This window comes from Acipenser ruthenus, chromosome 7, assembly GCF_902713425.1.
Source record: "Acipenser ruthenus chromosome 7, fAciRut3.2 maternal haplotype, whole genome shotgun sequence".
Classification (NCBI taxonomy): Eukaryota; Metazoa; Chordata; class Actinopteri; order Acipenseriformes; family Acipenseridae; genus Acipenser; species Acipenser ruthenus.
In genome coordinates, this window is record NC_081195.1 from 15,071,382 (window position 1) to 15,095,309 (window position 23,928).

Consider the following 23,928-nt stretch of genomic DNA (forward strand, 5'->3'; position numbering starts at 1 on the left):
TCTACTGAGGAGCTGAGGCCTCCTTTTATGTCAGGTGGCTGGGTGTTAATTGATTGTTAATTACTCCCACCTGACATAAACCTGGGCAGGGAGGAGAATTTAACCCCATCCCTGCCAATATTTACAAGGGCAGAGCCCTGCTCTGCCACAGGATCCTTTTCTTATGCGTTCAAAGACGAAGCCTTTGAGAGCATTATGCTATGGTTATTATTCCTAGCAGTACACTAGTTTTTCATGTTGCCAATGTACATGTAAGAGGAAGTGTAATAAAAATACTACAATGCATTGTACAAAAGAAGATTAGAATTTTTAAAACATGCATATTTTCAAGTACAGGTAATCTGCTCTTCATTATTGTAACCTCTTAAGAATTTGCCTGTATTGCGCCAAGAAATTCAGCATTTTCTTACTGAAGTTAATTATTCAGTTAGTAGCTTTATTTTTTTTCTGTAAAACACATGGTCAACAAGCTTTTGGAATGCATTCAGTGTTGCAGTTTAAATGCAATGGTTAAGTATGTACTGTATTTATCAGATGTACTCATGATTCCAAGGCTGTAATATATTTGACTCGGTCACAAATAACAGGATATGGGTGTTACACACCTTGTTGATTCCTTTCCCCTTACAGCACCACCTTCTGTGCAACACAAAGATGTTGACCTTTTGATTTATTTTTATGTCACAGCAAGGGCAAATCAGTAGTGGTAGTTTTGATTTCAAAGGGAATTCAGGCCCTTTTGACTATTGTGTATAAAAGGGAAGGCAATGTAGGATGAGGGCAACACGTCCTATTGCTTTTGTTACAAAAAAATTTAGATTTTTTTACAAATAACACAGTAAGCGTTAGACTTCATATCTGTAGGAACTACATTATGGGATATTTTAAATTGTCCGGTGTTTCAACTGATGCACAGCCTAGGTGTTATTATTGACAGCTTAGTCCTTGTCGAGTTTTTACATTTTTTTTTTTATTTAAGATGAGATTCTTGACTTTTTTTATTCCCAAGGTTTGTTCCCATCTTATGAACACAGTTACTGGGAGCCAAAATATTTGTTTTAATGCAATCTGATCCTGGCTGATTTTATAAAAGTTTGCGTATTTCTGTAATAAAAGACAGGAAACCTAACACTCACAGGCACATTCCATTGGAGAAAGGGATGCTTGATGTTATCATCTATTGAGAACTGAAGTACATTTGAAGTACAATTGAAGTATACAAAAGGTATTGATTGTAGTGTGTAAGAATTGTACGTAATTGTGTGATTTGGTTACTTAAGGATAGAAGTAAACCCACCTGTAGTGAGTCAAGCAAATACACAGGAATTAACTAACATCATGCTAAGCTGACTGAGCAGCCAGGTGTCAAAAGAAAGTGCAGGACAGAAAAGCAATGGGAGGGGCCTTCCTTTGACCTCACTGAGCCCAACCCACAAAAATCAGCCAGTGCACTTGAAACTTTCCATTTTGACTGTTTGAGTAAGAGGTTGCATGTACAGTACAATACACCACAGTATCTGTGCTACTGCATACTGCAACTTGGATTAAAAGGGGCAGAAAAGGAGAAGAAATCCTTTTTTTATTTGATAAAATAAGCATCTAAAGTGTAACAAGTCTTTATATTTTTAATGCACATTTCAAAACTACTTGTATAATGGTTCCAGATCATTTAGTAAGGAGACAAAAAAATAGTAAGTATCTATTTAATCTTTGTTTATTATTTATTAGGGTTTGTTTTTGTTATTTTTAAATGTGTAGATATACAATGAAGACTTTCTTTCGTTCATTACATAAAATGATTGTCTTCAAAGAAAATCCTGTTTGCCTCAGGAGCTGGTTAGGCATTAGCCAGGTTTTGCTGCACATGTCTGAAAAGACCACATCCTTTTGGAACAAGGCTTTGAGGGCATATATAGGGTCTTGTTCACGGGAAGGCCATTTTAATCTCAACACAGCCAGCTTTCATTGAAACTAGTGACTGTAAACATGATCCTGGTGTGTACAGAACAAACCAGTGAGAGCCTGCCACATTCAATGGTCTCTGCTATACGGTACAGAACAAACTATTATTAAAGCATGTGGCTGTTAAGGTTTTTGTTTAGAGGTTGGAGATTACAGTACTGTACAAGGGGTGGATCATTGTTTTCTTCCTTCATTAATTTGCAGTAAGGTTTCTTATCTGTATTTGAATTATGAATGTAATTCCTAGTTAACACAGTAACACCAGCCCCACAGTCTTAGTATTTTTTGGGTACTATAATGGAAGAAAGTGATTCATGCAATATGACCTAACTTTTCCAGCAAGGTTCTGCCTCTTCTGTTTTCACACCAGTTGGATTGCCAGCTTCTATGAGCACTGTCTATCATACTTCTTCATTACACAATACAGTATTGGGATACAGAGGTTTTGTATATTACTGTTTTCAGTGCCGAGTTTGTTTTAAATATACAGCAAGGTGAAATCTTTGTATTTTTTTTTTAAGTAAATAAAATACCAGCATTGTTAATATTTTACCATTTAAAAAGGGGGTATTCAGATTTGATACTGATTTAATTGAACAGTACACTCCTGTATTACTGGATCAATAAACTTGATCCAGTACAGATCAACCATTTTCCAGCCACTTCTGAAGATATTATCAGTTTTGTTCAAATATCCATTTTATTTCATGTTGACAGACCATTCTATCGGATATGGGATTTCCTTTAGATTATGATCCTGGGGATGCTTTGTTTTCTGTTATCTAAAACTCAAATTTATTGTTTATACTGTATGAAAATGGACTGTTTGTTTAAATAGCCAGGAGAAGATACTGACACTATTCTGTGCCAAAGTATTTATAGTTTCTTACCTGCCTTGATTACACTGTGAGTGTGAGTTTACCCAAGGTCAAGGTGTTCTTTGCATTTCATTTACTTAATGTTCCTGGCAATTTCAGTAGACAGAAGAACACCTAAATACTACAATTTCGACTCGCAATGTGTTTAATTACCCCCCGCTAGAGGATATACACAGTATGTATTTTACAGTTTCGAGATTTATATAGAGCATATCCCAAGAACTAGTCATGCATGACTAAACTTGCTTTCAGGTCCATCTTTAACCCAAGTTATTCCATGTATTTCTATCTCGGGCCATGTAGAGGCTATTTCATTTATTTTTTTGAGAGTTTAGAAAAGTGCTTGTCACTGACAAGCTTGTTGGTTGTGCATGAAACCACTTTCCATTGTCCTGGCACACAGCTTTCTCCTGGCGCTGTAATTTTTCAAGTTAATAAACTCACTTTATTTTTTACCATAAGTGCCATATTACAGATATTTGCAGGTTCCCAATATAAGCCTGAGGTGTGGGAAGTAGTACTTCTGATAAAGATGAAGTGCATTTCTACAGGTAGTTTGCTGGTAGAAGAGCATTCTAGTATTAAACTGCCTATGTATGCAACACATAAGGGGTTATTTACCTTATTATCCCTGAACTTTGCTTTCCATTATTTTGGTACAAACATGCACTCGATTAATCTGTAAAAATGGTGCTTTTATTTTTAATTGGATGATGATAAATTCTGAGGTACTGTAGTACTAAAAAGAAAATTAGACAATTGAGTAAAAAAATACGACTGTACCATTCCCTTGGACCTGTGACTGAAGGTGGCTGCCATATTGTGGTCATGTGACTTCTGAGTGACCTAATTAATGCTTTGAGATATTGGTATTCTATTATTCTCTATATCAACCTTTTGTCGTGCTTATCGTACAAATAAATGGAACCCTTTTGTGGCAGTAATTTTAACAACATGCCACTTCCACACTACCAAAACCTCATAGCTCAGACCATTTGAAGAGCTGACTTCATATGTGCATGGTTTTGTACACAGATGCTTATGCCATTTGCTAATCCATTGAAGTGACTTTGGTATTAATTTAGTGGCACCTGAAGGTGTAAACGTGGGTCTGAGGCCCAGGTAACATAATGCAGTGAGAAGGGAAAGATTCTGAGATGTCTGTGCATTCTTCAGATGTGTGGGAGGTGAGAATGAACTGCAGACATTTCCTATAAATCTCTGCATTTGACTATAATGAATGCGAGAATATGTTGTTTATCAACGGTTCAAAAAGGAAAAACGGAATCCAATCTGCACATCAAGATTTAACTGTAGTTATCCATGATTTTGTAATTCAAAAACAAAAAGGGTTACCTCACTTTTGAAATTTATCTTCGGCTCCCTTGTCTTAATTGACTTTTGGTTACTTTGCTTTTTTCGGGACAGATGTGATCTTTCTTTCTTGCCTTTGTTTACTCTTTTTTTACGTTTTGTGTCAGCAACAGTTGTTAAATTAATTGTAACCTTTTGTATAAAGAACTGTGCTATTTGACCAAAGAACCGGTTTAGAACTGGGACAGCCATTTATTTATTTGTGTGGTCACAAGTTGTCGTTTTTTGTTTGCTCCACTAGCTTACTGCTTTGAAATGAAACTGAAACTGAAACAATTCTATGGAACTGCAGTAGTTAGCTTACTGATTGGCTCTCCAGAAAAGTTTCTAACTTGTAAATCTTGTTTTACTGTTTACTCTTGATTCGTATACATTGTGCTTTTGTTTCCTTTTGTAATGTTGGTTATATGTGAAAGAGACAAAGTCCACTGTCACGACACAAATGAGGGCTTGTCTTGAACATTAGATTTGTGCAGTTTACATGTGAAAGTTCTCTGCTTGGGCTACAAATTTCAAAGCGACTCCAAAACACTGGGCAGTACTTCCTCAACTACACAGTACACCTCCTTAGCAACACTGACTGGGTTTGTCTCCTTGGCTCTTCTTCTTTGTACTGTTGAGGTTTGCAGAATGATACTTTAGCTTCTCACCAAGTCTTGAGTATGGCATAGCGTCACTGCCTTACCTACTTACCTGAGCACCTGGACGCCCTGGGGAGATGAATGTGCTGCCTCAGCTTTCCATTCCCACACTCTCCTTTCACTGTTCTTTATCCTCCTGTAAGCTTAGAAGCCTGTAGTCAGTGTGACCTAAATCCCAGTCCTAGAGGAGAAACAGGAGAGAGAGCACCACAAAATCACAGAGATTATATCCATCTTCATTTTGTTAGTTATATAATATGATACAATATAATATGATTAGTGTTCCACATTTTCCTGGTCCAAGTTAGCTGGTACTTTGCAAACGTTTGGGCAATCACTGTGCTGATGGAAATCGTATCTACAGAAGGTATAATCATGACATCGGCACAAAACACGCCAGGTTTATTCGCCTTGAAATCATACAAAGAAAAGAAAATTGACAGGACTGGGTGGTGCAAGCCATCGGTAGATGTGTCAAAAATCACACTGGACATTTCCATCAATGCGTTCCATAAGTTTACCAACTAAAGCATCACCATTCTCTGTCAAATATTTACGATTTAAGATTGTTGGCATTAGGCAGTGTTTTAACTGATGGACAGTACTGTCACACGAAGTCACCAATACATACCTCTGCAGCAAACCATGGCTGTCCAGCAAAGCACAGCATAACACAGTCATTCTGCGCGCTCTTTTATTAAAGCATGTGTAAAAGCCGCATAAATGGATTGCTGGTCTCTCCATTCACTTTATTGTTTTAGTTTAATGTGTCGCTTATTTTTCAGTATTTTTTCCCCATTTCTCATCCACTAAAAATATAATATTTTCGTGTAAGTATTTAAATTTATTTTTGATCAACGTAGTAGTTACTACGTCTAGCAATTACCACAATAATCAGACTTGACTGGCCAACATAATCATGTGATAATGTGTTTGTGAAGTGACAGAACCACGTTTGAACGTTATTTGATCCTCTGACGTCTGCCATATCCTAGGATACAGTGTAGGACTGCTTATTACAATGTCAGAGTTAAAATAAAACAGCATTTTAATCAAAATATTGTGTATTTCCTAGAAAATAGTACTGGGAAAATAGTGAATAATAGACAAAAATCGGGAATAAATCAGTAAAAACCGACGTCCAGTTAAAATATATATATATATATATATATATATATATATATATATATATATATATATATATATATATCCTGTAATTTTTCTGTAAAATTCGGAATAAACCAGAAACGCAGAACACTAAATATGATATATACTAATAGGGATAGAGGATGGCGACAATCTGTATGTCGGAATATTGGCACAAATAGAAGTGAATGGGCCGAGGTTATATTTGCTTTCTAATCCTTACCAACCGTTATTAAGCCCATTTGTTTATTTTTATTTTTATTTTAGAGGGAAAAAATGTGATTGAAGAGAATTCCATTAAGTGGTCGATTGTGATGTCACTGTTCTGAATGGACTTTACAGTTGAATGGAATTCCAAGAGGTCCCTCAGGTATTCTTTATTTTTTTTAAGCAGGTGACGTTAACCATGCTGATATGGAGAATACTGCATGGTAAAAACTGAATGTGGCACGTTGATGTCATGAATAGGGTTTCTCTGTAATGTCGTGGAATACAGTAGGTGTAACACACTCTCTGATTGGCTAAAAGATCCTGAGCAGCCTATAATATAATACACTGTAATATTATATGATAATATGAACAGAATAAATATAGGTCATTGTCACAAAGACGGCCGGAGTGGGTGGCGTCAGACCAGAAACAGGAACACAAACGACAGAGATGTGGAGTTTGGTTTAAGCTGAGCGCGTGATTGCGCTCAGCATTTAATAAACAGAAAATAAAAGGTTTTAAACACAACCAAAAACACAGGACACGGCACTACACGCCAAAATAAACAGACAGACAAAACGAACTACACAGACAAACACGGTGAGCTTCTTTTACTACTTATTTTACTAACAATTACTACCTCCGTCTCCTATCCCGTTCTCCACTCACCGAACACCTAGCCCCCAGTGAGTGAAAACATGCAGCTTTTATGCAGTTGTACCGAGATTCGATTGCTAGTCAATCATTCAATTGGAATCTCGGTACAACTGCACGTGAATTAATTAAAGTGCAATTCCCCGTGCTCACATACTATTACTTTTTACTTGCACGTGATGTGATGTGCCATCCCCGTGCCTAACTACAAATATACAATTTACACACACGTGAAACACAGACCGCTTATATCCCGTGTACCAATGCCTATACACCAACATTTACACACAACACGTAACATATAACATATACGGGGGGGGGCACTTTGCCACAGTCATTCAATTAACTTTCATGGGGCACTGTGATTTAGGGGTCAGATAATATCATATTGCAGTGCTTGAGTACATGCATTATTGTAAAACTTGTAGGTTAAAGATTAGTATTAAAGAGACTTGCAAATTTGTTATGCTAACAAGTCATAAGGAAATATTTTAAATGTTGGTTATTACCATTGTAATGTGGTGAGACTTGGCAATGGAAAACCACAATGTTGATCACTATTTGCAGAGAGGTGAGGAGGAGCTTTCTTCACAGAATAATTTTAGAATTTTGACTTCCTGTGAGATACCTAGAAAGTTGTGTTTTTTTTTGTCACTATTATAGCAGGTTAGACCTGAAGTGCCTGTTAATCATTAACCCACCTCCCTCGCCTCTTATTTGCATGAAACCTCTCTGCTTAACTGGACTAATCCAGACTGCTTGTCTGAGTTGCGAGTTCAGCGAGATAGTCACTTGAACAGTGATCCTCTTTAATGGTATGGTTTAACTGGAGTTCTTCCATTTATGATAATAGAATGCTGTTAAATTGTATCCATCTCCAGTTATATAAAGGTAGGCTAATACGCACAGTTAACCCTCCTTAAGGTATAGTTGGGCCAGGGTTTACTGTACATACACTTTTATATGTGATATCTTTAGTCAAAAAAGCCAGACATTTATTTTGTTAACAATTTTCAATGTTTTTATCAAATTTTATTTTTTCTTTAATAACATTATGACAAAAAAAAAAAGTTGCAGAGTAACTGGACATTATAACTGGATTGGCCAAGAACGAATTAATGATTTATAGCAATGTACCAATCGTACAATGACAAACCAGTTTCTAGCAGGGTAAATGTTATGCTAATCTATGTATCGGCAGATTGTGTGTGGTGTCTGCAATAAAGGTTTTTTTTAGTTTAGTTTCTGTTACTGTTTTTTCCTCCTGGTTAAATGCATTCACACCTAATGGTTTCTAAATGTATACTCATAAGCACTTTAGTCTCATGGGAAGTGATAAAAGGGTCTCACTGTTGGTTTATCTTTCAAGTACAGATTGACATGGAAATTTAGGGTGCTTTCTTTGGGAGGCAGGGCAATATTTAGGTTCTGTTGTGAATATTGTATCGTACAGGTAAAGGCGTTTCTAATTTCTATACTTACAATCATATACCATTGAGACATCTGCATATTTAGATCTAAATATCAATAAATTTATTTCTTTTGTAATTTTTTCTCACTATACTTAGGACCGAGACTTCAATTATTATGAGAAGTACCGCTTTTGAAGGAAAGTCAAGGTAAGGCTTTTGTCATTTTCCTTAACTTTCAATTGTGAATACTGTATGTCAGGGAAGGGTATGCGCATTTTAGTTTGATCGTTTAAAAACCCTTCTGAATATATTCTTTCACGTGCTGTCTTCTCACATGCATGCATCACCACATCCATTCCCCACCACTCATACTTTCTTTGAAAAACATCATTTTTATTTTTTATAACCATAGCATTTGCGCAAGACATGCCGTCTTCTGTTTAAAATAGGAAACCTTCCATAAATCTGTTTGTTGTACTATCTGTCATACAAAACCTTGGCATTTTGCCTTTTAAATTGTTTGTGTCGTATGATGGCCTACAGCTTTAGGGTAAAGTATTTAAAGTACACTAACTGAGACCATCAATTTCTTCTTCTGTAATGTTAGGTAACCATCAGGTTTAGTAATATGTTGCTATTTGGTATTGCAGTGGCTATATTAGTAACTCTTTCTCAGACTTTGGAGGGAAGTGGTGAGAATTGTTAAATTTTAGCTCATTGAAACTTTGTTCATAATGTCTTGTAGTTTCTTCCGAAGCTTTTAACTACAGTTAAGTTCTGTACTTACCTTGGGTGAACAGCAGCAATTACAGGAAGAGGGCCCTGTATTGAGTAGTATTAACTGGCAAACAGTAGTCTAAAGGGATTTACAGTGGGGGGTCTTATTTGTTCATGGGGAAAATAGGGTGTATAGATACTGTTAAATGGATCCAGCGCTCTCTCTCTGAGGATTGTGGGAGGGGCGGGAGCTGTGCGAGGAGCGGTGGCGAGCTGTATTGCCATTTATAATATATGTATTTATTTATTATATATATATTTTACACATTTTTTAAAGTATTTTTCTTATCTTAGTACTTTTTTAAACGTGTTAGCCAGTGTGTGCACAAAGATGGGCTCCCACTCCAGTGGGTTGGGGGGGGGCGGGGGGCTTACTAGGCACCACGACTTTAAAGTTTTTTCAGAAAATAATGATTCTGTGAAAGATGTGCTGCTTACCGTGGGGCAGGTTGTTGGGTTTGATAAAAATTAATTCCGCCTCGTGGATGAACAAGGCCATAGTTTGTTTTCCTCAACAGTGAAAATCTGGTAAACAAAATAGTGGAAGAGGAGTTTGTGTTGAAATTGTGTTTAATTACAGTTACACCGTTGTCAACGCCTCTAACAAAGGTGATATTATCTAACATTCCACCTTTTATTAGTAATACGCTAATTGAAAGAGAACTTTCCCGATACGGTAAAATAATGTCCCCAATAAAGATGATTCCGCTGTGTTGTAAAAATCCAGAAATTAAACATGCTATGTCGTTCAGGCGACAGGTATTTGTGTTACTTGATAACCCAGACAAAAGCTTAGCTGTAGCTTGGTGGTTTAATGTAGAGGGCAGGGACTACATTGTTTTTGCCAGCACAGATGTTTTTAAATATTTTTCATGCGGGGAAAGAAGTTATTTACAAACCGCTAACCAAGTTCATGCAACAGTCTCTTGACACGGGTTGTACCGACAGACTGGAAAATTGCAAACGTAATACCGATCCACAAAAAGGGAGACAAAACCGGACCAGGTAACTACAGACCAAGAAGCCTGACTTCTAGTATATGTAAACTTATGGAAACTATAATAAGATCCAAAATGAATATCCTGGGAGACAGTCAGCATGGTTTTAGGAAAGGGAGATCATGTCTAACTAACCTGCTTGATTTTTATGAGGATGCAACATTGACAATGGATAATTGCAAAGCATATGACATGGTTTATTTAGATTTCCAGAAAGCTTTTGACAAAGTCGCGCATAAAAGATTAATTCTCAAACTAAACGCAGTAAGGATTCAAGGAAATGCATGCACATGGATTAGGGAGTGGTTAACATGTAGAAAACAGAAAGTACTGATTAGAGGAGAAACCTCAGAATTGAGCGAGGTAACCAGTGGAGTACCACAGGGATCAGTATTAGGTCCTCTGCTATTCCTAATCTACATTAATGATTTAGATTCTGGTATAGTAAGCAAACTTGTTAAATTTGCAGACAACACAAAAATAGGAGGAGTGGCAAACACTGTTGCAGCAGCAAAGGTCATTCAAAATGATCTAGACAGCATTCAGAACTGGGCAGACACATGGCAAATGACATTTAGTAGAGAAAAGTGTAAAGTACTGCATGCAGGCAATAAAAATGTGCTTTATAAATATCATACTGAAATTGAAGAAGGGATCTATGAAAAAAGCTGGCCACTGTTTTAAACACTTATGACCTGGTAGATATTTGGAGGAATTCTAATCCCACCAGCAAACAATACACTTGGATTAACCTTAACCAAAATCAGTGGACGCAGTGGTGAGTGAGCTGGAGAGAGAGATGAGTTTGAGAGCCAGCTGGTCAGCGAGAGCAATGAGGGGGCGTATCGGCCTGCAGGAGAGGAGGCAGCTCATGGGCAGCCTGCTGGAGAAGAAGGTGAAGGGCTCTCTGCTCAGAGCCCGCTTCACTGAACTTAGATATGGACGCCCCACAGCCGCCTTCTTCGGCCTGGAGAGGAATACAGCGGAGCGAGCGCAAGGCAATGTGCTGTCTGAGGTTGCCCGGGAGGAGAGAGGTCTCCAGCCAAGCAGAGTTGAGGCGTGTTGCAGTGAGCTTTTATATTGATCTCTACAAGGATGAGGGCTGCAACCCGGGAGAGATGGAGCGGCTTCTCCAGAGTCACCTCAGCCTGGACAAGGAGGAGAGCAGCGGACTAGACACTCCTCTGGTCTTCCCAGAGCTCACTGCGGCCGTGGTGCAGCTATCCAAAGGGAAGGCTCCCAGACTGGATGGACTGCCTGCAGAATTCTATAAAAGACTTGTGCGTTTCTTGGGGAAGGTGCTGAGCAGGCCTCTCTCTGTCTGGCACTCTTCCAGTTCTTCAGCAGGTTTCTGGAGGCAGAATAAATTGAAAGATCTGGTGGACACAAAGTGGAGGGCTCACCTCTGTGTCCCTGACAATGAAGCTCCTGTCTGGAGGGTGCTGTATAAGCTTCCCCTGCCCTAGCGCTCCAGAGACCTGCAGTGGAGAGTGCTGCATAGAATTTTTTTTCCCACAAACCGGTACCTGAGCCAAGTGGAGCTGGGGGTCAGTGTCCAGTTTACTGATGGTCTCAATGATCAAGATGGAGTTTGCTTATTTTAAAATGGTGCATGACCTGGACAGCTTTGAGAGGTGTTGGTGCATTGGGGAGGGTGTGTGTGCTGCGAGTGAGGAGGGGCAGCTTGCTCTGCTCATATGAGAAATATATATATATGTATACACACACACATACACACATTTGGGAGATATTCATTTTCTGTGTACAGAAACTGGATGTACAATATTCATTCCAAGGGTGCTCCTATTGATTTTAATGTACCAAACCTGTAGGCTGTGTTAATACAAGCCCTGATAATAAGGGCATATCGGACACCTTCACCGCTTTTACAGATTATATATTAGTTTCCTTTGTGTGTTTATCAATTTTACTGTATTAAATCCGGCTTGTCTGTTGCACAAAGCATAATAAGCTGGCAAAGATCCTTGCGTTAGTGTATAGATGTCCTCCCTAATGATGATCTTGAGTGTTTTTTTGTTTTTTTTTTGGTTGGGGAACATTTTATGGCTTTCCAGATTAGACATCCGCTGTCACTGAAGCATTTGGTTCTTGTCTCAATTTATTTATTTTTTTTAACTTTTGGGTGGTTGTAGAATGACGGGAAGGAATCTGCACAACTAATGCATTACAAAGTATAGAGTTGAGTTAAAGTTTGAAACTCCTGCCATAACACTGGTTTAGGGCTATGTGACACAGCAGAGGTTCTGCACATGGGTGCACGGGTGTGTGCTAGAACCAAGATGGCCACCCTTGCACAGGGCATTGTTTTGATTGTTTAATTGTTTTATTTAATAGAAGTGTGGTTTGCTATTTCTGCCAGTGACCAGCCTTGACCAATCGCCTTGGGGATCACCTAATGAGCGTTAAGTCATTTTAAATATAAAACTCAGAATTAAAAACCATCATCATCAGATGCCTTTATAAAAAGTCCATGTATTTAATGTGGTGCATATAAAGATCATTGTATTGAATAATGATAAAACAGCTTTATGGCAGTTACTTGCTTTTTCACAAAGGTCTAACCACACAGCTCAGGAGGGAGGGTTGGGGACCAGGGGGAGGGTCAAAGCTCCGGGATGCCTACATTATTAACACCATTGTCTAAATATAATATATCAACACAAGACATTGCCCCCCACCCCCTGTGGCATTTGTCATATTTTATAGTTATGTTTAGGGCTTCTGTTTTTCGTTTTTTTATTAATTGTATTTTTCGGTGCTTATTTTTTGCTATTTTCGAGTTTTATATAAATCGTTTTTTTCGGGGCTTTCGTTTTTGATATACTGTACATTATTTTAAATTATACTGTACTGTACATTATTTTAAATAATCACGTAATTTCAAAGCTGGAAAACATGTGCTGCTTCAGTATGGGCTATTAAAAAAATACATACGGACAAATATTACTTTATCCCTAACATTATTATTATTATTATTATTATTATTATTTATTTATTAGCAGACACCCTTATCCAGGGCGACTTACAGTCATAAACAAAAATACATTTCAAGAATCACAGTACAAGTAATAATACAATTAAGAGCAAGATAAAATACAATGACTTCGGTTCTAGCAAGTACAAGTATATGACAAAATACGATTCAACCGAGTAAATGGATCCATGCAGACTCACTACATATTATTATTATTTTCTCTGTTTTCTAAAGCCACGTGCAGGAATGAAGGTCAAAGTTTGCACATGTGCAGAACGCTATCAGAATAAGTTTTCCGAAAAGTGTGTTTACATGATATATACATTTGGTTCGTTTTCGGAATTGAATCGGAAATTTCTAGGTGCTTTTTTCCGAAAACTGACCTGAGGAATATTCCGATACATTTTCTGAAAACTGGGTTTACATGACGTTTGATATCGGAATTAGTTTTCCGAAAAATATCGGAATTCTTAAGCTCATGTAAACGCACTGAATGATAGATACAAGTCAGGAAGGTGGGACATTGCCCAGCAGCACTGGGAAATGTATTTATTATTATTTTTGTAGTAGGTTTTATTTTTTAATGGGACATGGGTAAAGTCAACATGAATTGATTTACCATTTCCACAGTTTTTCCGGTGTTTTCCGGTGATTATTGGTTATCCACTGATTTCATTTTTTTGTATTGGGGGTGTTTTATCGGTTAAAACCTAAAATCAGAAGCCCTAGTTATATTGTAGTGTTGACAATACAAAAAAATATTGGAGCACAAAAGACATGTTATTTAAACAGTTAAATAACAATTTAAATGTAAATTAAATTGACAGAAGGAAGAAAATTTAAAGCCAGTAAGCCACCACTGACCAATCACTCTGTATGACTCTGAATGACATTTTACTGTAGCTGAGACTTTTCTTCTGCATTTCAATTTTGATTGTACAAGCCTTAAACATACCATGCTTTTATCCTAATTTACCACTTTAGATTTGGGATAGCAGCCAGCGCCCTAAACATTTTGAAATCTCAAGATAGGCTGCTAACTCTTGTTGTTGTTTAGAAAAAACAGAACAATTCCTATTTTGTAGCGCATTTAGATTGCCTGGATCCCCCTCATTGTCTAATTGTATTGTGTATGTTTGTTTTGAGTTCTGTTGTATAATTCAATATAATTTTTCTTGTGTCTCAAAATTTGGAAGCATTATCATAAATCTTTAGCTTGCCAGTGAATGTGTTAAGGCTGGTTCATACTTCAGACTCTGACATCATTTCTGGTCGGAGTCAATGGTCTCTGACGCTGTGTGACAGGTTGGAATTACGTCAGCCACACTCTTTTTTGGAAAGTCTTACAGCCTTTTCTTATACGTCTGCGACCTGAAATCGCATAGGGTCGGATAATGTTGAAAAATGTCAATATTTGCTGCATGGTTGGAGTGAAGCTGCATACTTTTTATAGCTGTCTGCGCCTGCCGTGTCGTATTCATTTGCGAAAAGAAGTATGAACCAGCCCTCAGACTGACAGACTAATTACTAATGCAGCAGTGTGGAGTAGTGGTTAGGGCTCTGGACTCTTGACCGGAGGGTCGTGGGTTCAATCCCCAGTGGGGGACACTGCTGCTGTACCCTTGAGCAAGGTACTTTACCTAGATTGTTCCAGTAAAAACCCAACTGCATAAATGGGTAATTGTATGTAAAAATAATGTGATATCTTGTAAGTCGCCCTGGATAAGGGCGTCTGCTAAGAAATAAATAATAATAATAATAATAATAATAATGACACTGACAATTGCATTTGAAACAAATGTAAGATCATACTTTAATTGGCAGATATCCAATACAGAGCCCTTATGCCTTAGGACCTGTTCTGGGGGTCGGAGGTTAAAAGTCTTACTTGAGGGGTTCGCAGTGAGGTGTCTGTGTGTTGTGATGCACAGCAAACAGGAGATGTTATTGTAACAAGGGAAGAAATACAGTAAAACGTGAATAAAGAGATCACTGTTAAAGCAAATAACAGATTTATCTCTTCCATAGGCAATTTGATACTGTTTTAAAATGATTTGCCATTGTGGTTGACAGTATTGTTGTATTTTTTACTCTGTAGTATTGTGAAGGTTATTTTTACGTAAATAGCAGTGATCATTATTCACAATAAAATAAAATAAAAAAACTACTTCAGGAATGGAAGATGACAAAAGCTCATATGTTGCTGTAATTGGTGGCTAGATAACTTATAGATTGCTTGTTTAAAAATCTGTGCTCGTTATTTTAGTTTGGTTTATTTGGTTGCCAGCACACAATTACATGACTGTGAAATCCACCATTGGGACAGTCTTAAGATCAGTTGTTTGTTATTTGTACAAAGCACCACCATTCTTGTAAATTCTTTTTTTACATGTATTTTCCTGAACTGCCTTCCTTTACATACCATGTAGGAACGTGTTTGTTTCTGTTTGTGTTAAAAAAAAAAAAAAAAGTGCTCCAAACCGACATTACCAAAAGTATAAATACAGTAAAGTGAACACTGTAGTGCAATTAATTACATCCATTTCTATGACTGTTAGCTATGTTGTAATTTGGATGTGTTCTAAGTTTTGTGAGAAATTTGTGTCATTAAACACAACTTTTGATTTTAATATTTCCTAATTCTTTAGTCACAACTGGTCTTGTTTGGTAACTAACAAATTCCAACTGTTCGTACACAATGAGCAATCACGGTCAAAGATTATCAGGAAGTAACTGAATCACAAAGCCTGTTTGCCTTTCCCTGTCACTGTTTTATTACTGTGAGGGTTCAGAACCTTGATAAACTACAGTGTCTCGGCTGTGAGAGAGAGCTGCAGTTCAGGACTTGAGAACAGTTGTGAAAAAACCTGAAGAACGAACATTTCTTAAGGGATTTATGGATATAAGACTGTGGGCCCTTATAAGGGTGTACATTTTAGGTAGATGAGACCATTGTTGTCTTACATGCAATATTTCCTTCTTGTCTAAAGGTTATACAGGAAATCAGAGTTATTCACAAATAAGTTATGTGAAGCTTATTATCTAAAAAAAGCTGAGCAGTATACAATAGCTCTTCATGCCTGCAAGTCGTATTTTTCTTATTCATTAAAGGAGTGATACTGGTATCTTTTAGATAATGTTTTGTCAGAGGACTGGAATGGCGGGCGTCATTGCATGCAGTGTTTTGAGGGCGTTTTATACAGCTGTTGATACCCGTCTCTCCCACACGATCTGTCATTGAGCATCCCACCAAAGCTGTTTTCTAATAAGTTGATGGGTCATATTTTGAACTACAGTGCCATGGAATTTCTTGTCCAACCCCACTACATCTTATCGGGCAGATTAACTACTGTTCGCAGCATTGAATCCACAACTTTAACTAATTTACTTTTAACCTGATTAATTCCCAGAATGTCCTCAAACATGTTATACACTTAACTTTCTATGATAGTAATACAGTCTGTTCATCTGGAAATTAAAAATCATATTTAAATGTGAGTATATATGAGTAATAGAAATATGAACATGTGCCATTGCCAACGTGACATTCAAACTTAGTGGTCGCACCCACATATTCTTAAATCATTTGATTAGTGTTGTCATGACAGAGAAACACAGGAAACCACAGAAAGCAAGTCATTATTCCACATAGAAGACGATTAACCAGTAATAAAGTATTTTTGCTTCACACTCTTACTGCAGATCTGTGTAGATCTCATACAGATATGGTAGTGTAACAGTAGGTTTCCAAATGTCACATTTGCTACTTGATTTATACAGTTCGCTATCTTTTTTTTGTTCTTTGCACCTGCCCTGTGGTGATTTAATGTTCAGAAATACTGAATTGTACAACATTGCTTACTTATATTATTTTCTTTTGCCCTGTTTGTAAAACCAGCTTTATTTTAATGTATTAACCACTTCAGCTCCAGGACGTAAGCATGTACGTCAAATGAAAGAGCACTTGCAGTACCATGCCGTACCTGCGTACGTCAAGGTTGCGTCTTTTCTGTTTTTTTTTTTTTTTTCAATCTGATCTCTTTGTATACATGCCTGTCAGGAGGTGAGTGGTGTGGGTGACAAAGTGAATGTCCAAACAGTCTTAGAATTACGAAAATAGTCTCTTTTTAATTAATATCACTGTACTGTGCTATTATTTTGTGAAACCTTTTTATTTGGGAATGAAAACCTGCCATTTTCCAGTACAGTAATCCACACATGCACGGGAAAGTGCTCCGGTTGTAGTACAGTGGTGCTCTTTTGGGCTGTGCTCTGCAGTGCTAGTCGTGCTGTGGGGTCTGTGCTGGCTCCGTGGCTGCAGCTCACGACTCGCTAGTCCTCTGCTACACAAATAAACAAACAAAAACACAGAGCTCTGGCTGTGCCCCTTTGTACTGAGATTTGCAGGTCAGGTTCCTTCTGTCTCTGTCATAATGCCCAAAGGCAGTGCTAGTAATGTGGTATGTGTTTTGAAGACAGGAAAGAGAGATCGAAAATCATCAGGTGACTTTGTTATCCAATTGTGTTCTGCGCAAAAACCTCTATCTATTTGTGAAGACATATGTTGAGATGCTGCAGTCAACAATCAGCAATCTAAAGTATATACATAGTATTTTATTTTACCCCAAAAAAATGGTATTCCTTTTATATATTGTGTGCATAACTTTGTACATACTTTACATAAAAACCGTGAATATTTATGTTATGTATATAAAATGTTTTTTTTACTATGTAAGGTACTTCTATTTGGAAGTCAGTTGCCATAGCTACAAATACAGGAAATGGTCTTCCTAATAAAGTAGCAACACCCATTGAACATCTATACTGCACACTTATCTGGTTGTAGCTTTTTTGTAGTTTTGTCATTTTTGAGGAAAACAAGATAGGAAAGACAGGGGACTAAAGAAGGGGTTGGATGTGCATTAGCTAGGGTAGCTTAGCTGTGTGAAATGCATCTTAAGGTGATTTCACCTCCTCCTAATTTTGTTTAGATCTCATTTTAACCCCCCTCTACCACTGTGAGTGCACTGATGGTAAATGCTTTTTTCTGTAATAACTCCTTCCCAACAGAGTCTTTCTCCCATAGGCCTCCATCATGTCAAAGTGGGAAAAGGTGTGTTTATTAAAATACTGTATTTAGCCTATACCTTTCACCTGTTGCTTTGTGGGGCTCCTATCCATCCTCAAGTTTGTTTTTTTTAAATTTATTTATTTATTGTACATTACTCATTTTATTCAAAAGCTAAAAACAAACAACTGCTTAATTACAAAACTAGAGAAAAAAAAAACATGTTGTGGTTAGGTGTTTTACAACATTTATCAAGACATTCTTTTTGAGTCACAGGGTATCAAGTAAGTGTTAGTCTTGTTGCTTCCTGGTTACAGCAAACCATAGTGATTTTAAACAGGAAAGGCATCTACAAACGGATGTGCTTATTTATGGGTGGATGGCTTGATTTAAGTACTTCAGGACATGTATCATAATGTAAAGAAATTTAACAAAGCACCTATTGATAGCAGTATTCCTCTTGCAGATCAATATGCAAACTGAATGCCTTTCATTTTTAACATTTACAGCTGTTGTAATGTTTACTGTTGGTGACGTTTGCAAAACTGTAAAGGGTGATGTATTTTCATTTACAGTTTAAACATAAATCTTAAACAGCATAATATTATACTTAATATTGAATCAGAAATGTACTGTTTTTAAAAACGTTTTTAAAATACTAACTATAAATCACATAATTTAAGACCAATTGGGGATGTATGACAATAATGGTATGCAATTTCTGCGTCACAATAAGTATGGAAAGAGTTAGGATTCAGTATTTTCTCGCATATACTCCAGGAAGCATCTCAAATGATTAGATAATCTAGCCCTTGTTTAATGTCCAAGAATACAGCTCTTAAATGTAACTGTCTAGGCACAAAAAAGTTCAAAGTCTATAAATCCAGAAGGAGCCCATAAGAGTATGGAACATCACAACAACACGTGTATGATTTGTATTTCACTTCAAAGAATCCAGCTGCTCCTCATTTTAAAAGTTCATTTCCCTGTATTCTGCCCCATCAGACTTGATAGTATGATCCACTTACACTGCAGTCAAAGCAACCGTAATTTCTTCAGGGGTGTTGTTGGAAGTTAATACTGGGTCTATGTCTTCAGAAATGCCCCTCTAATTGCCTTGGATCTCCGGATGAATGGTTAGGATGGAAGGGGGCATAGTGGTAGAAACCCAGGGTTCCTGTCTGCAGTTTTATAATTGGAGATGGTTTCATTAACGAGACCCTCAGTGTGGGTTTACACTTGATTTTATTTATTTATTTTTAATATAAAACTCTGTGTGTGTGTGTATGTGTGCGTGCGTACATACAGCAGGACCTTAAAGCATGTATGGTGTGTGTATGGACAATAGTTATCAGTATGTCATAATGTAATACATGTAATAATTATTGACCCCTACACCTGCCCCTTGTGAACTGTGTAGTCTCTTGCTAAAAACACATTTGGGAATAAATAGTGAAATATCTTGCTTGCATAAGTATTCAACCCCCACACATTAATATTTGGTAGAGCCACCTTTCGCTGCAATAATAGCTTTAAGTATTTTGGGGTAAGTATGTACCAGCTTTGCACACAGTGTCGGAGTGATTTTGGCCCATTCTTCTTGGCAGATTTGCTCCAGGTTGTTCAGGTTGGTTGGACGACACTTGTGGACTGCAATTTTCAAATAGTGCCACAGATTCTCAATGGGATTGAGATCAGGACTTTGACTGGGCCACTGTAGGACATTCACCTTTTTGTTCTTGAGCCACTCCAATGTTGCTTTGGCCTTGTGCTTGGGATCATTGTCCTGCTGAAAGGTGAATTTCCTCCAAAGCTTCAGTTTTTTAGCGGACTGAAGCAGGTTCTCTTGCAGTATTTCCCTGTATTTTGCTCCATCCATTCTTCCTTTTCAATTTTAACAAGATGCCCAGTCCCTGCTGATGAGAAGCATCCCCACAGCGTGATGCTGCCACCACCATACTTCACTGTAGGGATGGTGTGTCTTGAGGCATGGGCAGTGTTAGGTTTGTGCCACACATGGCGCTTTGAGTTTTGGCCAAAAAGCTCTATCTTGGTCTCATCTGACCACAAAACCTTTTCCCACATCGCAGCTGGGTCACTCTCATGCTTTCTGGCAAACTCCAGACGTGCATACAGGCCAGTGTTATGCAGAGCTTGGTTGACTGGTGCACCATTACTCCACTCCCAGCCACTGAACTCTGTAGCTCACACTGGGAGTCCTCAACACCCATATTCCTGGTTTCATAGTGCCTTTAATAACATAACTGCAGCTACTGTACAAGTTACTGATTTAGGAGACTGAGGTACAGTACGCTGAGTGCTACTGTGCATGTAATGGAGGCTGCAGAAATGTTAAATAAGAAAGAGCAAAGACTCCCTCCTTGTACATTTTTAAGGCTTGTTAATAACCCCAGTAACCATAGCATTTTTCTTTCTTCCCACCTTACCCTGCAGGCTTTGGCAGTTTTCTAATTGAGACGACCAACCAACACGCCCACTTATCTATTAAAACTGTTGTCATGCGCTCATTGACAGTTGATTTCGAGGCATGCCCAGCCCCTCTCCAAACCAGATTAAATTACTGCAGTGTAATTTGTTTTAGAAATGTGTAAACTGTGGATTGGGCAGTCCACCACATACACAGCTGTGGTGGGTGTAGTTCTTCAGCTGTGCCTGAGGCCCAGGCCTCTGATTCCCTCTTGGTATAATTGTGTTTACATGTTCTTGATCATAAAGTTCAGCCTTGCTAAATGCATATTTCCTTACTTGTGTTGATCATGCAGTACATCTGGTACCACTAAGTTATCATATCTCTTTAACCATTTTGGATGCCCACTTCTTATTTTTGGTGTTATGGAAACTCATTAGGCAAATTGGGGCTTTTTGTTTCTGGATGATAAAATCCTAGCGCTTAATATTCTTTGCACAATTAAACATTTTACCATTTGTGGCAAGCAGCCATTGCCTCATATCTCAGAGACTGTTTGAAGTAATGACTTTGTATTTGCAAGGTTATTATATTGATGGGCTTATAAGAGACAGCACAATCAAGTTCTGTTACAGCTCTGCCACGTTTATTTTAACCTCAGAAATGGACACATACAGCACAACTTTCATTTTATGGTATGGTCCCCCATTTCTAATGTCTCATTTCTAATTTTACTATCAATATCAACAGTTTTGAGTTCAGCCAACCGGGTCATTTGTGCAGAAGAGTAAAACAAAACGTATCCTTTCAGTGTTCACCCTTTCAGTGAGGATGTGCACACTGCCTTTACTGGGATCAGTTTGCAATTCAATTGACCATCAGATTTTTTTTTTTTTTTTTTTTAGACCACAGAAATGTGTTCCTTGGTGATTTGTTATTAGTTCCTGTTGTCTGTAGGACATTGAATTAATTCCATTAATCTTACCTGTTGCATGCTTCTGTTTGTTGTGTGTGCCTCACATGTGCAGTTTTGAAAAGGGCACTTGTTATAGTAAACGTGTGTTAATTTTTAACTGTGCTTGGAACCATAGCAAGTTAAAGAAAGCTGTTCTTTGCAATGCTTATTTTCAGGTACTCAAAATAAATTTCACATCAGGAATGCATTTGTGGTCGAAGCATATCATTAGCTGTAGAATGTTAGGAGTCAAGGCAGCATTTAACTCTTTATGGGAAGTGTACAGTAAATATAACAAACTACATGAAATCTATGCATGCAAACTGAGAGCTATTTTTAAGCTAGTATGGTACCATTCATATATGAAATAATACACGTAAAAATGACAATGTGTTTGTTTTGTTCAAAACTACACACGTAAGTCCTACATGGAATTACAGCACATATACAGTTGGGTTAAGAGCTGCCTTTATCAATCAATAACTAATTTTAAACAAGAAACCAAGGGGTAACAGCTGGTTAGAAGCAAAGTTGCATTTACAGTTTAACAAAAAAAAAAAAAAGTAAAAATTCTGTCTGGCTCCCAACCCCCCATTACTTTGTATTATTGGTTTTTAATTTGGTTGACAGTTGCCTTCTGATTTCTAGCCTGATTTTCACAGCATAGGGATTAAAGACCGGTATCATTTAAGAATGGTAACGTTTCCGTCAAGAACCATTTCAGATTCTTAGGAGACTGTCATGCCCATGGTGGTTTATCAATCGACTGTATTGACAGCCAGGTTACTTTATTATTATTTGTTTATTTAGCAGACGCCTTTATCCAAGGCGACTTACAGAGACTAGGTGTGTGAGCTATGCATCAGCTGCAGAGTATCTTACAATTACGTCTCACCCGAAAGACGGAGCACAAGGAGGTTAAGTGACTCAGGGTCACACAATGAGTCAGTGACTGAGGTAGGATTTGAACCGGAGACCTCCTGGTTACAAGCCCGTTTCTTTAACCACTGGACCACACAGCCTCCACTAGCTAGTTTATTATACTTCAACAGAATATAGTTTTGTGGTATTTGATGGAATATGTTGTCATTTTTGTATTAGGGTATTATACTGTAACATAGTACAAATGGAAGTTCATGTTCAAGTATGTAGCCCTGAAATGACCTTGTTGGTGATTATTTTCAGCTGCTTGAAATATTGGGCCTATTTTTTTTTTTTTTTTGGGGGGGGGGGGGGGGGGTGAACAGCTGCATATCCATATACAGCCTTGGTTTACATTTATTTTAGACGATGTGGGTATTTTAAGATCTTGAAGAGAGAGTGTAAAAAAAAAAAGGGGTGAAACACACACTGCGGTCAAAATGCAAAAGTACATTATTTAATAACACTTTTGTTCCAAAGTTCCATCTCGTGTGTTAATACTCATTTAGATTTTAATACAGTTTTAAACAGATTGGTAAATGGTACAAACGCACCACTTTAGAAATCACGTTGTTCTACCAGACAGAGACAACCCGACACTGCAAGACAATGAAATTCAGCGTGCTTTCGGATTAAACAAGGGTGTTACCACACCCTGCAAACTAAACTCTCTGGCACTCCCATTTCCACTCATACAGTATTGACGTGGAGTGAAATTAACAATCTTTCAGGTCATAGGCTAGTTTCTAACGTCAGAGTAGTTCCAGCCCCCTTACTGAGAGTTTTCCTGTTACGCTTTCGAAGACATGCTGCAGAAAGTAACCATGGCTAAACATACGCAGCTCAAGAACAAGGCTTTTTCTGAAACGAAACGGTAATTTAATCTGAAATCAGTTTTTATTATTGTTTGAGGTAAGTTTTATTGTTTGTTTGTGTATGTATATGGATGTGTGTGTGTGTGTGTATATATATATATATTTGATGATTATGATATGGTAACATCATCCTGAGATGCAGATGAAATGTATGTTAACTGTGGAACAGAACATAATACATACCTAAATCAAGATAATACGGTATTTTCGGAAGCATGGGCTGACCAGTGCTGGAATTATGGGACAACAAGTAGGGGGACCCTAAAATGTGAGCCCAAACTGACTGTTGGCACAGCCAATCAATGTTTTCTTCTCAGACTTTATTTTCCTGTTCGGTCGTTAAATAACTATATTTTTAATGCGAGTGTCAAAAACAATTGCGACTGAAGATTGCAAGTATAATAACGTTGTTTAGAAAGGTGGTTTAAAAATATTATGATTCCTATATTTTGGATGCATTGTGTACTTTAAGCATACCTTTCATAACAAATGAACATTGATAGACTCTCTGTCTTACAGTAAGTATTGTTACTAATTACCATTGACTTAATTTATGAATTGTCTTGCTTGTATTACTGATCTTTGTCTTGAACATATCAATGAAAAAGACCAAAAACCTAAGACGGGGAGAAAT

At 37.6% G+C, this 23,928-nt stretch overlaps 1 protein-coding gene across 10 annotated transcripts in view; it reads left to right on the top strand.

The window, feature by feature from the left end:
- The window catches only part of LOC117415669 (phosphatidylcholine:ceramide cholinephosphotransferase 1-like), an 87,764-nt gene that overhangs the window by 41,474 nt on the left and 22,362 nt on the right, over window positions 1-23,928 (top strand). Inside the window, exons 1-3 of one of the 10 annotated variants that reach the window (XM_034026285.3) lie at window positions 1,480-1,691; window positions 6,269-6,371; window positions 8,434-8,484. The exons of 1 other annotated variant lie outside the window; for it this stretch is intronic. The gene's annotated coding sequence lies outside the window, so the exon portion shown is untranslated. Of the gene's footprint in view, window positions 1-1,479; window positions 1,692-6,268; window positions 6,372-7,635; window positions 7,681-7,718; window positions 7,757-8,433; window positions 8,485-23,106; window positions 23,332-23,928 lie in introns of those variants that run through there. 8 more of the 10 variants (XM_059026439.1, XM_034026289.3, XM_034026290.3 and 5 more) reach the window with 8 other exon arrangements.